Source organism: Telopea speciosissima, chromosome 6, assembly GCF_018873765.1.
Source record: "Telopea speciosissima isolate NSW1024214 ecotype Mountain lineage chromosome 6, Tspe_v1, whole genome shotgun sequence".
In the NCBI taxonomy this organism is placed as follows: domain Eukaryota; kingdom Viridiplantae; phylum Streptophyta; class Magnoliopsida; order Proteales; family Proteaceae; genus Telopea; species Telopea speciosissima.
The window spans coordinates 55,301,000-55,315,455 of NC_057921.1; the positions used below are offsets into that span (position 1 = coordinate 55,301,000).

The 14,456-nt window shown below is 41.4% G+C and overlaps 1 protein-coding gene across 2 annotated transcripts in view; it reads left to right on the forward strand.

The window, feature by feature from the left end:
- LOC122663896 overlaps positions 1–14,456 on the forward strand; it is a 217,148-nt gene that overhangs the window by 33,787 nt on the left and 168,905 nt on the right. The window lies entirely within an intron of this gene.

Consider the following 14,456-nt stretch of genomic DNA (forward strand, 5'->3'; position numbering starts at 1 on the left):
ACAATGTCTGCAGGCGTACTATACATAATCCCCCCCCTCACGTGTAGTACACATGGACATAACAGAGATGATGTAAGAGACAGGGCAAAAACATAATATTCCAGAATTTTCCAAGAGGTGCTAAGGGTAATGGAAAAGGAAGAAATGGAAAATTAGATAATACCATTAATTTCCAAAGAGGTTATGGGTATATGCCAAAGGTATGTTTTGGGAGGTGGTGAAGTGAAAAGAGCAATGGGATAATGAACCATGGACAAAAACAATGCAACACAGTAATCTTCAACCTTTTTCAATCGATCAAACTAATTCCAAAACACCAATCTCCAATGATCAGATCTGAATTATAAAAAACCAGGTCTGATTTTTAGAAGGAGAAGGCACCATTCTTCAAAAACTTGATCGATCTTCACACAAGGAAGAACCAGTGTGCAAAATTCCAAACTATAAACTCCTACATGCTAAATAGAATTGATGAAGATATCTGGATAGCAATAGATGTAAGAAGCTTCAACAAAAAACTTGGATCAGATCTGAATTAGTGAATAAGGCTAGGATCAAGCTCTCAAAGTAAGCCGGATATGAATAAAAAAAGCTTCACATAACGGAATAGGTTCGTAGTTGCAACCAATAACCTTGGAACACACTGTTGTAATCCCAAATAAGCTGATCTCCAGGGTAGTAGATTCAAGTCTTCAATAATGAAAGAAATTCGATCTCCAATAGTAGGATACTCAGTCTCAATAATAAGGCAGCAGTAGTCCATATAAAGGCAACAGTAACATGTCAACCAGTCATGCTTACAGAAGCCAATCAATAGAACCAGCAAGGTAGGTAGTAAAGCTCAATAGAACTAGCAAATATAAGATAATCACCCAGTAGATCCAATAGGTAGTGGAAACAGCCAGCCACATAAGAACAAGGAAAATAAGTTGATAATTGGAAAAATCGAGCCATAAGAATGAACCTGAATTTTTTTTTATAATAAATCCATGATTGATGCTGAAACTTGGGTTGAATACTCCTCTGATGGTGATAAAAGTCCCCTAAAAAAATCAGCAAGATAGGACATCCCTTCCCTTAAGATGGATTAAAGTCAAGGTTTTGTAAAAAACCCTAAAAGTTGAGATCGATTGTAGGGAAGGGGGCTTCAAAAAAAAAATTGATGATGACTTGTCAAAGATTGATGATGTATTTGAATAGATGCTGTCCTCTGCGGCTTCAAATGGATCTCCTATACGAATAACCAATCTCTATTTGTGTTTGAGACTTGATCTTTAAGAGGGAGAAACACAAAAAATTACAGAAAAAATAGGGCAACAGCTATCCTGTGTAATAGAACTTCTTCAAGCCATGAATAGTTGAAGTAGAATGTCCCTCTTGATGGTAGAAACACCTCCAAAAAACGCCAGCAGCAGCAAGCAACCCTAACCCTAAAATCGATATGTGTCAGGGTTTTGTAAAACCCTGAAAAGGAGGATCGATTGGGGTTAGGGGCCTTCAAACACTTGGAAAGAGGCTAATACTGAGGTCGAGTGGTCCTTGTAGTTGGAGTAATCAGCCCTCCAAAAATTAGCAAAAACTGAAACCTGAAAGTCAGGGTTTTTAGCAGGTAACCAAATTAGCAGGTTAAGGAAGTTTTGCTATAGAAACAAATCCAGCCATCAGAAAGGGTCCAAACTTAGGTCGAGTAGGGCTTGTAGTAGTAGGGAATCACCCCCAAAAATTCAGCCGCATCAGAAAAGGGAAACCCTAAAATCGATTAGAGTTAGGGTTTTTCAAAACCCTGACAAGTTGAGATCAATTAGGGTAGGGGCTGGAATGGTTAATGAGAGATGGAGAAAAAGAAAAAAGGGAAGTAGGACATTGGAATAGGGTGGTAAGGTGCTGGAAAAGATAGTAAAGGGAGCTCCAATGGTGGAAGGTCAGCCTTCTATGATGATAAGATTCTGATCTCCAAAGAATTCTGGGAAACTCCAAATCGCAGAGATGGTTCCAGCAGTTTTTAATGGAAAAAAAATAGATATAATGGAGGAGGGCAGCAACTAAATCATTGGATATTGTATTTACCTCATTAGTGCTGCCCCCTTACAAGGATGAGAAGAAAAAAAACAGAAGAAGGAGAAGCCGAGAAAGAGAGAAGAAGGGAGAGATCGATTTAAGAGATGGAGTAGGGTTTTTTCTCTTTTTCTAACCTAGATCAGACCTGCTCTGATACCATGTTGGCAGAATCGTGGGCTAGAAAAGAGAGAATGAAAGAATAATTGCTTAGCTTCATTGATAGGTAAGCCCCTCTATTTATAATAGAGGGGAAAGTTACAAGAGACTAAAATAGGCGATGCGGGACTAAAACCCACATAGCCGACTTAAACTTAATAACATAAAAACTACCCCAAAAGGACCAGAATACCCCCACGGTATTCTGGAGTACATATTCCAATAATAAGCCTGCAACAGTTCAGGGGTTCAAATGAGTCCAGATCATCAAGAAGGAAGATGTAGATAAACCATGGAACAAATACATTAATAGCATCATTACAAGGCATCTAATTTTGCACAAGTCTGGAAGGATGGGAAAATTTAAATATCTAGCGATAAATAAAGGAGTTACTACATGCAATGCATATTATGGCATTAGTGATCAACCAAATGAACAAAGCTCAAGAGTTTTAGAATTGATACATACTTCACATGAGTGGTTAATCAAATGAGCAATGCTCCCTGCCCTGGTGGCATCAATGACACGCTCATCATCAATTCTGAACATATACGTCCCAGCACCCTGTGCGCAAGAAAAGAAGCAATCCAAATAACTAATTTTACAGCTTTGTCATTTACACTTCCAGATTTCCAGTCTAACAGTCTGGACTTGAAAGGTTTCACCTTTTAGGGTATTTCAATGTGCTGACGAAGATAGTTTTTAACACCCAATAATTGCATTTAAATACAATATAAGGAGGGTATATTAGTCAAGACAACAAATACAGGTGTAATATAGCAGTAGGCCTACCACAAAATCATGCCCCTCAAATTAAGGACCGGACACAGAATGATCTGCAGAAAAAAAAGAAGGAAAACAAAAGCATTTTTGCAAATTCACGCGCTGCGGTGTCAGAAAACATGGGAGAAAATGTCAAACATGATGTCACCACTCACCAGTGCAAATCATGCTTAAAAGCAGTATCACAAAGAACAGGAGAAAAAGAAAGCTAACCAGTGTTAAATACATAATCAACTCCTTGATTGCACAATCCATAGAAACAGTTCCTGTGAAACCCGCAAAAAAAAAATTAAAAAAAAAAAAGTTTGAACTTTTGGAACCCGAGTGATTTCAGATTTTGGTTCAATATTTCCCATGCTAACCTCAAGCTATGGGCAGCATCACATCTATTTCCTGTGCTTGGCATGTTGGTTTGATGGCCTACGAAGCCTCTCTCTATCTTAGGCCGAATCCCAGGTAAGAATCCCATTTTATATGTATATATGTTGTATTTTTAATTAATTAGTGTATTAGGGGTAGAATAGTAATTTTTACCTAGTGGGACCCCACACCAGAGCTACCTGTGTCGGGTCTGCTGGCTGGACAGGCTGCAGGACCTCCCCCTTAATTAAACTCAATGTAAGTATAATTTAAAATATATTTATATAACATTTTGTACGACCTAATAGGGTTACAAGGGTATTTTAGTAAAATTGACTCTGTGGGACCCAGTTCCCCAGTGGGGAATGTAGTTCCGGACAGTTATCCGTATTCGGATCATCCCTGATGTCGCATGACATCATTCTGTAGCTGGAATAAGGTAATAAATACAAAAGAATCAATTTTAGAAATAATTTATGACCAAAAGACGGTTCTGCCCCTTAGTGATTAAGTGTCATATATGTTAGATATATGGCCAGAATACCGTGGGGGTATTCTGGACCTCTTTTCTTTGTTATTTTATTAAGTGGTTTAGTCCCACATTGCTCATGTACATAATTTTATTCTTTTATTACTCTTATAAATAAAGATGTGCTTGGGGTGAATAAATCATCCAAGCCTTTCCCTAATTTTAAATCTCTCTACATGGTATCAGAGCTGATTTCGAATTAGGGACCAACCCCATCGAATTTTTTTTTTCCCTTCTCTCTCCTCCATCGTTTTTCCTCCTTCTCCCTCCTTGTTTCTCCTTTGTTCTCCTTTTTTTCCTAAGGGCAGCACTACAAGAGGTGGTCGTATGACTTAGGTGCTGCCCCTCCCAACCTCTTTTATGTTTTTTCCATGATCAATCCCTGTTCGATAGCTGCTGGACTCTACCTGCGGTTTTGAAGTCTTCAAGTTTTTTAGAAGATCAGCCCCTACCATTATTGCAGGCTGTTCTTCCCTTATTGGAGCTTCTTCAGCACCCTTTCCAGCATCTATTCAGCATATATATTCTCCTTCATTGAAGACCTCCACTCCCAATCAATCTCCATCTTCAGGGTTTTCCAAAACCCTGACAATTGTCGACTTTGGGTGTGGGGCTGCTTGTTGCTGCTACACTTTGGCTCTACTTCTGCAGGGCTGGTTCTACACTTTCAAGGACACACTCGACTGCAATTTGGGCCTTCACAGTTCAGTTTTGAAGACCTCTCTAAGATCGATATATCATCATAGGTGTTTGTTCCAAAACCCTGACATCCATCGATCTTGGGGCTGCTGCTGCCTATTGGACCTATATTTCTGCAGGTTATTTTCTCCATTATACAGGGTCAATCGACTTCAGTTGCTGCTATTTACCTGCAGTTTTATCCCTCTCTTGTCCCTTTATCGATCTCCACAATTCAGGGTTTTTTTTCCAAAACCCTGTCAATTTCGATATAGGGTTCTTCACTGCTGCTGTCTCTGATTTTTTGGGGTTAGTTCAGCCTTCACTTGAAGACATTATTGGACTTCTTTACTGGCAGTATGGGTGACTCTCACGATTCTTCAGCTACTTCAGATCAGCCACCTACCGATGGTCACCACAAGACTGACTACCACAGCTTCACACCAAATCCTATTAAACTTGATGGCTCGAATTACCTTTTATGGTCCAGGTCTGCCTCTTTTGCCATTGCTGGCCGTGGTCTCACCAGCCATATTAATGGCACTAGTGTTCAACCTACTGCCCCAGGCCCTGCTCAGGACAGGTGGCTTGCTAATAATGGTGTTCTCATGTCCTACTTAATTGGTTCAATGACTACAGATTTGCAGCATAACTTTCTTCTTCTAGACACAGCTGCACAGATTTGGGCTGCTTGCAAGGAAACCTACGGGCAGCTTGGCAATGATGCCCAGGTATATGAACTTAGGCAGAAGGTCCTCCATACCACTCAAGGTGAACTTTCAGTTTCGAAGTACTATGCTACTCTACGCAGTCTGTGGCAGCAATTAGACCACTTTTCTGACTTCCACCCGTCTACAGTTGCTGATATTGCTTCCTATAAGAAGCATGTGGACAAGATCAGGGTCTATGATTTTTTGGCTGGCTTGAATGTGCAGTATGATCCAATTCGTGTTCAAGTGTTGGGCCATAAGCCTTTTCCCACACTCGAACAATCTTATGCATTGGTTTCATCTGAGGAGCACCGTAGGGCTGCCATGTTGCACCCGCCTATTACTGATAGATCAGCTCTCAAGGCTGCTGCCCCGACCCCTTCTGCACCTAGTGGCACTGCTTCTCTTGGTGATTCTACTACAGGGACTGTTGTTTGTGAGCACTGTCACAAACCCTATCACACCAAAGAGAAGTGCTGGAAACTTCATGGGAAACCGGCTGATTTTGAAGCTAAACGGGCTGCCAAGACAAAGATAAAGACAAAGACCAAGGCCCATCAGACTGAGACTGTTACTACAGCCCCTACTACTGACACTGGTCTATCCCAGGATGATCTACAGGCCCTCCTACGTATGCTCAGGACTTCCGCTGCTGCTGCCTCTACTACATCAGCTACTGCCAATTCCTCAGCTCCTTCAGGTTCACACTTTGCCCGGTCAGGTATTCCATTTGTAGGTCATTGTGCTTCTGTGGCTTCCCATCCTTGGATCATAGATTCTGGGGCCACAGATCATATGACCGGTTCCTCTAGTCTGTTTCACAGATATTCTCCCACTTCTGGGAAAGATAAGGTCAAAGTGGCTGATGGGTCCCTTTCTTCAATATCTGGAAAAGGACTCATCAACTGCACTTCCTCTCTTCCCTTATCTTCTGTTTTACATATTCCTAATTTTACTACTAACCTTCTTTCCATTAGTAGTATTACTCGTGATCTTAACTGCAAAGTCATTTTTTTTCCATCTCATTGTGTGTTTCAGGATCTGGACTCTGGGAAGACGATTGGATTGGGTAGAGTGCATGGTGGCTTGTACCTTCTTGATGACGGTCGCTTCTCTCCACCACCATTGCCTTCTCCGCTGCATCAGACCTCCTTGGTCTCTTCTGAACTTTACCAGTGGCACTCTCGGTTAGGTCACCCCCCTTTAGGAATTTTAGCTCATTTATTTCCTAGTTTGGTCACCCTACATACTAAGGATGACTTTTTTGTGAGGCTTGTGTTTCGCCAAACAGACACGTTCAACATATCCTATTTCAAATAAAAGGAGTTCTTCTTGTTTTAATTTGGTACATTCGATGTTTGGGGCCCTAGTCGCAAGCCCTCTATTTTACGGTCATATTGGTTTGTCTCTTTTATTGATTGTCATTCTCGGACCACTTGGGTATATCTTTTGACACTAAAAATCAGGTTTTCTCATGTTTTCAGCATTTTCATAAGATGATTCAAACTCGGTTCAGGCTACTCTCCAAATATTGAGAAGTGATAATGGAACCGAATTTCATCAATCCCAATTTCAAAAATATTTGGCTGATCATGGCATTATTCACCAAACTAGTTGTGTTGATACCCCTGCCCAGAATGGTGTGGCAGAGAGAAAAAACCGCCATTTGTTGGAAATGGCCCGGGCTTTGATGTTTGCGAGGAATGTTCCTTCTCAATATTGGGGGGATGCGGTTCTCACTGCCGCCTATCTCATTAATAGGCTCCCTTCTCGGGTTCTTAATTCCCGTACCCCCTCTGATATTTTACTGGGCCATTCCTCCTTTATTGTCCCTCCCAAAGTATTTGGGTGTGTGTGTTATGCTAGGGATACCAGATCTCCAGGCAAGCTTGAGCCTCGTGGGCTCCGTTGTATTTTCTTGGGTTATTCTCCAACCCAGAAAGGTTATAAGTGTTACCATCCTCCTTCCCGTCGTACCTTGGTGAGTATGGATGTTGTTTTCCATGAGACCCTTTCTTATTATTCTTCACCACCTCTTCAAGGGGAGAGTTCTAGTGAAGATGTGCCCTTTGAGATTCCTCCACTAGAGGTTCCTCTGGTTGCTGTCCAGCCTCCTTTGATGGCACCCACGGCTACTGCCCAGGCTCCTTTGACTGATGCCCAACCTCCTTTGGATGATGTCCAACCTCCTCCGGCTGTTCCTCCCTCACCTAATGGGAATCCTTTACAGGGGGAGACCATAGAAAATAGTGTTGTTAATGTTCCTATTCAGGGGGAGCTGACTCCAGTCCAGAGAACTATTGGTGAATTTCAGAAGAGAATTGACAATTCCAACATACTCACCTACACAAGGGGCGTAACCAACAGAGGGCGATTGCAATCCACTTTAGCACCAATACCCATCCAATTGCGGCTCCAGATCCGCATCCTCCATCTCCTGGTAATCCCTCTTCTTCCGACCTACCTATTGCTCACCGCAAAGGTACTAGGACTTGTACTTTACATCCCATATCTCGTGTTGTTTCTTATAGTTCTCTTTCTCCATCTTTTCGTGCTTTTGTATCTTCTCTTTCTTACTGTTTCGATTCCTAAAACTTGCGGGAAGCATCTACGGATGGAAAGTGGAAGGCGGCAATGTTGGAAGAAATGAGAGCACTACATAAAAATAATACATGGGAGCTTGTGACTCTTCCTCCGGGAAAGAAACCAGTTGGATGTAGATGGGTCTTCGTGGTCAAACAGAAGGCTGATGGTTCTGTGGATCGATATAAGGCACGTCTGGTTGCAAAGGGGTTCACTCAAACTTATGGAGTTGACTATCGGGAGACCTTTGCACGCGCGGCTCAACACTGTCCGGTGCTATTATCTGTCTCGTAAATCTTGGGTGGGATCTTCACAGTTAGATGTAAAGAATGCCTTCCTCCATGGGAGCTTGAGGAGGAGGTATATATGGACATTCCACGGCTTCTCGATGACAGGACCAGGGCAAGGTCGTAGAGACAAGCGTGCACTTTATGGGCTGAAACAATACCCTAGGGCATGGTTTGGCGCGATTTCACAAGGCTATGATTTCAGCAGTTATAAGCGAGTAATGCTGATCACACTTTGTTTATCGACGAGTTGGTGACAAGGTAACTCTTCTCATAGTCTATGTGGATGATATTGTGGTCACTGGTAATGATGGTGATGCTATCAGGGATTTGAAGCTCCTCCTTGGCCGTGAGTTTGAGGTCAAAGATCTTGGTCCTCTGAAATATTTTCTAGGGATAGAAGTTGCTCGCTCTTCAAAGGGCATCTTTCTTTCTCAAAGGAAATATGTTCTTGATCTATCGTAAAGCAGTGTGCTAGTGTCATCCTTCGATACTCCTATGGAAGCTACTACAAAACTTAGGGAGAAAGAGGGTGAGCCTGTTGACAAGGGTGTTTACTCGGTTAGGGGCAAGCTAATCTACCTTTCTCACACACGACCGACATTGCGATTCTTTGTGAGTTTGGTGAGCCAGTTCACGATGATCCCTATTCCTCTCATATGGATGCAATCAGTCGTATTTTGAGGTATTTGAAGTCCGCTCCAGAAAGGGAATCCTTCTATCTCCCACGGGTCACCTTAAGATTGAAGCCTATACCGATGCCGATTGGCTGGTTCTCTGACAGAAATCTATCTCTGCAGTTCTTGTTCCTTTGTTGGTGGGAACTCAACCTGGCGTAGCAAGAAGCGAGAATGTTGTGGCAGGTCCGATCTTGAAGCCGAGTTTCGTGCGATGGCCCGAGGAATTTGTGAACCACGTGGCTTAAAGGATTATTACAGGATATCGGTGTTGCTGTCCATCTTCCCTGATGCTTTATTGTGACAATAAAGCGGCCAAGCATTGCTTCATAACCCTGTCCAGCGTGATCGTACTAAACACGTGGAGGTTGACCGACATTTCATCAAGGAGAAACTTGAGGCCGGCCTCATTTGTGTTCCTTTTGTGAAGTCTACTGATCAACTGGCTGATGTGTTCACTAAGGGACTGAGTAGCAAGCTGTTTCATCCTATCTTAGTCAAGTTGGGCATGCATGATATATATGCTCCAACCTGAGGGGGAGTGTTAGATATATGGCCAGAATACCGTGGGGGTATTCTGGACCTCTTTTCTTTGTTATTTTATTAAGTGGTTTAGTCCCACATTGCTCATGTACATAATTTTATTCTTTTATTACTCTTATAAATAAAGATGTGCTTGGGGTGAATAAATCATCCAAGCCTTTCCCTAATTTTAAATCTCTCTACAATATATATATAACTTCTCTTAAATCATTCACTATTCACATCTTAGAGAAGCTGAAAAATCAGTTCCGGCTTGGAGAAGGAAGAAAAGAGAAAAGAGAAGAGAAGAAGAGAGAACAAGGGCTGCTCTTGAAGGCATAGCTTCCACATCCGAAATTGAACCTGAATCTCCATTATAAGTGTTTCCAGCATCTGTTCTACTTCTATACTCAGGTAGGCCATGAGAAACTTGCTGATTTCCCCTTTACTTCCTTTCTTCTCCAACCTAAATAAGCCTTTCACCATTAAACTTCAAGTCTAAGCTTAATTGTTTGGATTTTCTTGTGAATTGAACTGTTGTAGATCAGTTCCTGTCAAAACAGACCTAAAATTGAGTGTTAAACTCTAATCTTGACCTTCAATGTTGAAGCTATTACTTGTATAGTAAACCCTAACCTAGCTAATTTAGGTTTAATTGAAGAAATTCCTAAATTAACTAACTAATTATGAAATAGGTACCTAAAATAGATTGACCCACCTTGAATTAATGTTAAAACTCCTAATTTGGGCCATGCATGCAAAGATCTGGCCAATTGAAGCAAAACCCCAAATTCGGACACTGACCTGGATGCTATTGCAGGCCTAGGGGTGGTCGACCGGCTCACTGGAAGTCTGCATCCGGCTGCCCCTTTTTGTGTGATTGTTGGACTGATTCCTTAGGGTTGACCTAGACTATTACGCTCACTGATATATGATGTTTTGATGTTTATTTAGGACTGTTTTACTTCATTTTTTGTGAGGATTACTTGGCCTTTTGGGTTTCTAACTGACTAGGTTTATCGACTATCTCAGGTAAAGGGATTTGACCTTAATTTCCTGCGTGTTTATCACATTAATTTCAACTTTATGCTGAATGCCATGCTCATGCATCATTACCTTTATACCTGGAGCATGTAGTTTTCTAGTTTTTATTTAATGCATTAGACTGCATGTAAAATAGGTTGCACAAAGACATACTGCATTGCATTTCCATTGATTATTTATATGATGTGAATTTATGATGATGGAATTCGGTAATTTATAACTCAGATCATGCTTGCCTCATCATTTTAGATCAGATGGCTAGGTTGATATTCATTACCCAAGACTGCGCCCCTTACCAACAGGGGAAAAGGTATTGGACAACCCATGGCAGAGACCGATGTGTTAGTTCCGGGATGCCATCTTCTGTCTTATGTTAGCAGGTCCCTAATTTCGCTGTGGGAATAAACAGGCAGGGTTGGTCATTTGGGGGTCTGTCGGGGTCCGATGTGTTAATTCCGGAAGTGGCGGGTCCTCACCGTGGTAGAATGGTTTCGCTTGGGTGACCGAAGGGTTAAATCCGGGACCGAGGTTAGCATCTACCACTAGTAGTAGTACTTATACCCCATGAGACTTAGTATCTGTGCTAGGAACATGTTAGTTTAGTAAATGCATCATGGATTTATTGTGTTTGTATGCTTGTACCCCCCTTACTGGGCTCAGTTGAGAGCTCACCCCTATGGATATCCTTATTTTTCAAGTGATTTAGTTACTTCTAATGTTGGATTTGCGGCGCTGGAGTTTGAAGTGCACGGTACTTCGTGCGCACGTGATGATTGTGCAACCTCCTGATCTTGGCCCTGATAGTCCAGGCTACCTCCCCACTCTTTTATGCTTTATATAGTTATAGTATAGTTTCTTGTATACTTTTACTCTGTGGTACCTTTGAGAACTGTATAGTTGTATCACAAGCCTTATCCTTTATATAAATGAAATATTACTTAGACTTCTCTTACTAATGATGTTATCTCTATTAATTAAATTGTTTCCGCTGCCTCTGATTACTGTGTCTGTGAGCAATGATTGTAAATAGGGAACTGCACTTATGATCCTTGGGGATTGGTTGGATGCCAGAGACATCCCGCCATACTTGGCCCTTAATAACCGGGCCAGGATGTGACAGTTCCAAGTTCATAATGACGAACGCATATTTCTCCACAGGAAAATTATGTTGAAATAACTCCAAAATAGCTGTAAGGAAGGATTTCTGAGACTCTTGACTCCGGGATAACTAGTATTGCTTCTCAAGCACTTCTCTAAGCATGCCAAAATTAGAGATTCCAGGAAGGCTAAAGCCCTTTTACTTTTGCAGGGCTTGAATATCTTACAGGAATTATTTCACATGTCAACTAGTTATAAAAGGGAACTCTTCAATGTTAACTTTTGGGTTAAGGAACATTCTTGGGTCCTTGGAACTTTGCAAACAGAAACAAGTGTATCAGGATTCAGGAGCATGTAAATGGGTGATACGCAATTCATTTTCTCATCTACTATGGGGCTGGAGGGCTCAACTTCCAAGTGGAGAAAAAGAAACGGAGGTTCTTTAAGCCAGAAACTGTCTTGGTCCATTTGATGAAAAGAAACAATAGAGCTGTCAAAAACCATGAGGAAGGGAGGCTTCAGTCTGTTAAGAGTTCAGAGCTACTCCTGTGTATGATGAAAAAGAAGTGGTCTGAGTTCATTGTATAGTGTCCAGTCATTTTGTCGCCATTTAGCCGTAGAGACTCATGTAAAGTTTCTAGGGCTTTCCTCTTTTCACTTTCTTTCTAATTCAACTATGACTTGTCAAAGAAAAATGTAAAGTTTTTCCAATTTTAATATCCAATTATCCATAACCTACAAGTATTATCAATTTTGAGGATCTATTGGCTAAGAATGGCATATAACGGTCTCGATCCCTTGATCATTTGTTTGCTCTTTTCTAATTTTTTTTTTTTCCATTTTACCCATCAAGGAATTGCAAATTATTTTATAGGTAATGTATATATACATGTTGTGTCAGGAAACCTCCGCTCTGGTCCACCTGGGATGAACCTGCAAAAAACCGAGTGAGCAAAGGAGAGCCGGTGGGGCTCCGGCCGAGGACTCTCCGATGCCTAAGTTGGGTCTCCAAAGTAACAGCGTTTCAACTTAGTGAAAATTTAGATGGTGTTTGAGCCTCATACCTGGGTATTTATAGTGTGGCCTGGGGCGGTTATGGGAAGAGTCCTTGTAAGGAAAGAGTCTGACTTAGGTAGGAGATCTCGTACCGGAGTTATATTTGGAAGCGAACTCTTCACATGGTAAGAGTCCTTAGTTGAGTAGGAAATGATTCTGCCGTTTGATAACGGCTGATTCCTGGTGACTCAGCATATTCTGTGATCTTTGGGATGAGGTGACGTTGCCCCGCAACTTGCTCGGGCTACGGTTGTTGTTTCAACTTAGGATTTTCTTGGGAGGTCCAATCTATAGCACTAGGCTGACCTTGTGTTAGGCCTAGTGCGAACCTTTGATCCGAGTGTGAGCACTCGGTTCTTTTGTCGGGGGTTGCTTTGTCATCCGAGTGTAAACCACTCGGATCTTCCTGGTTCTTCAATCTTGAGCCTGAGTCCGAGTGAGAGTACTCGGTCTCGACTAATCCTCATTTGAGTGGGAGCACTCGGCTCTTCTCTTGTTCCCCTGGTGCACGTTGCTGGTTGGGTTTGTCAAACGCGGACTGAGTCATGGCTTGGTCCGACAGGTTATTCTGGTTCCGTCTTTGGGTGGCCATGTGTCGTTCTTTTATTGGCCCATTATTTCTTGATTCATCAATACATATACACGCACATACAAATATATATATATATGTATAAGTAAATTCCGTTTCAGCAATTAATGATAATAAAACTGGGCGTACAGATGAAGAAAGAGAGTTCTTTATAATTAACTGCATAGCAATGCATACTAAATTTGGGGTTGAACGAATTTGGAATCTAAATTCAAACTGGATATGCTTAATGTTCTAAGGAACGCGAGATAATACAAACACAAGGCCAATTTCAGGTCAACTCTATAACATGAAGAAATTCAGGAAGTATCTGGACAACTTATTACTTACTAGCATTGGCAATATTATTTCTTCCTTATGATACAGAGCAGATTAAAAAAGGAAAGGCAATTTCAATATTACAGATAAACTAGCAGAGGGGCAGATCACTGTTACCAAGACTTAACTTACTAGCACAGACACTGAACTTAATAATACAACAAGAAAATCAAAAAAATATCTCAGAAGTTACTAGTTTAGACTTTCTTACAATCATAGGACTAAATATTGCTGAAATCTCACCGAGATTTCGGAAATTTCGCGAATTCTGGCCTGGCCGAGGCGATTTACCATATCGAACCCAAAAAAATTAAAAAATGCAATATTTCAGTCGAAATTTCGGCGAGATGTCAAAATTTCGACTGTTTGTAGCATCTCGCAGAAATTTCTGTCATATGTTACAAACCCACAGTATAAATGCCCCATATCTTGTGAGTTTCGGTCGAAATTTCGACCGAGAGCTCTCTGGTGACTCATATTTTGCCACTTTGTTCTGTTTAGTACTCTTTTGTGATTTCTTCTTCGATTTTTCGCCACATCAACGCCTGAATCACTTGGAACAACATCATTGACTCCCAATCACAGGGATATACTGGATCGTCTTTTGTGGACAACATCTTCTCCTACCCAACCCACCACCCATACATGCTGCCAACGGCGTCATATCACAGTTGCTCAGTGGGTAGTTCTTCACAGTTTGGTGACCTATATCCTAGGATAGGTTACCTTTAGTATGTCGATGATGCAACTTACATGGCAACTGTGGAGGACTATACCCGTTTCTTCTCCCATACTATGACGTGGCAATCATCTGTCCTACAGTTAGAGGACAATGCAAGTCGGCTCCATCGGACCATCAGTGGGATCGATCCTGGACGGCCCAGTAATTATTATTAGTAGACACTTATATTAGGAAAGTGTACTGACATCTAAATTATGTACTTAATTCTATGACTCATTGACTCTATGTTTGTATGATTTACTTGTTTAACTTGCTTATTATGTCT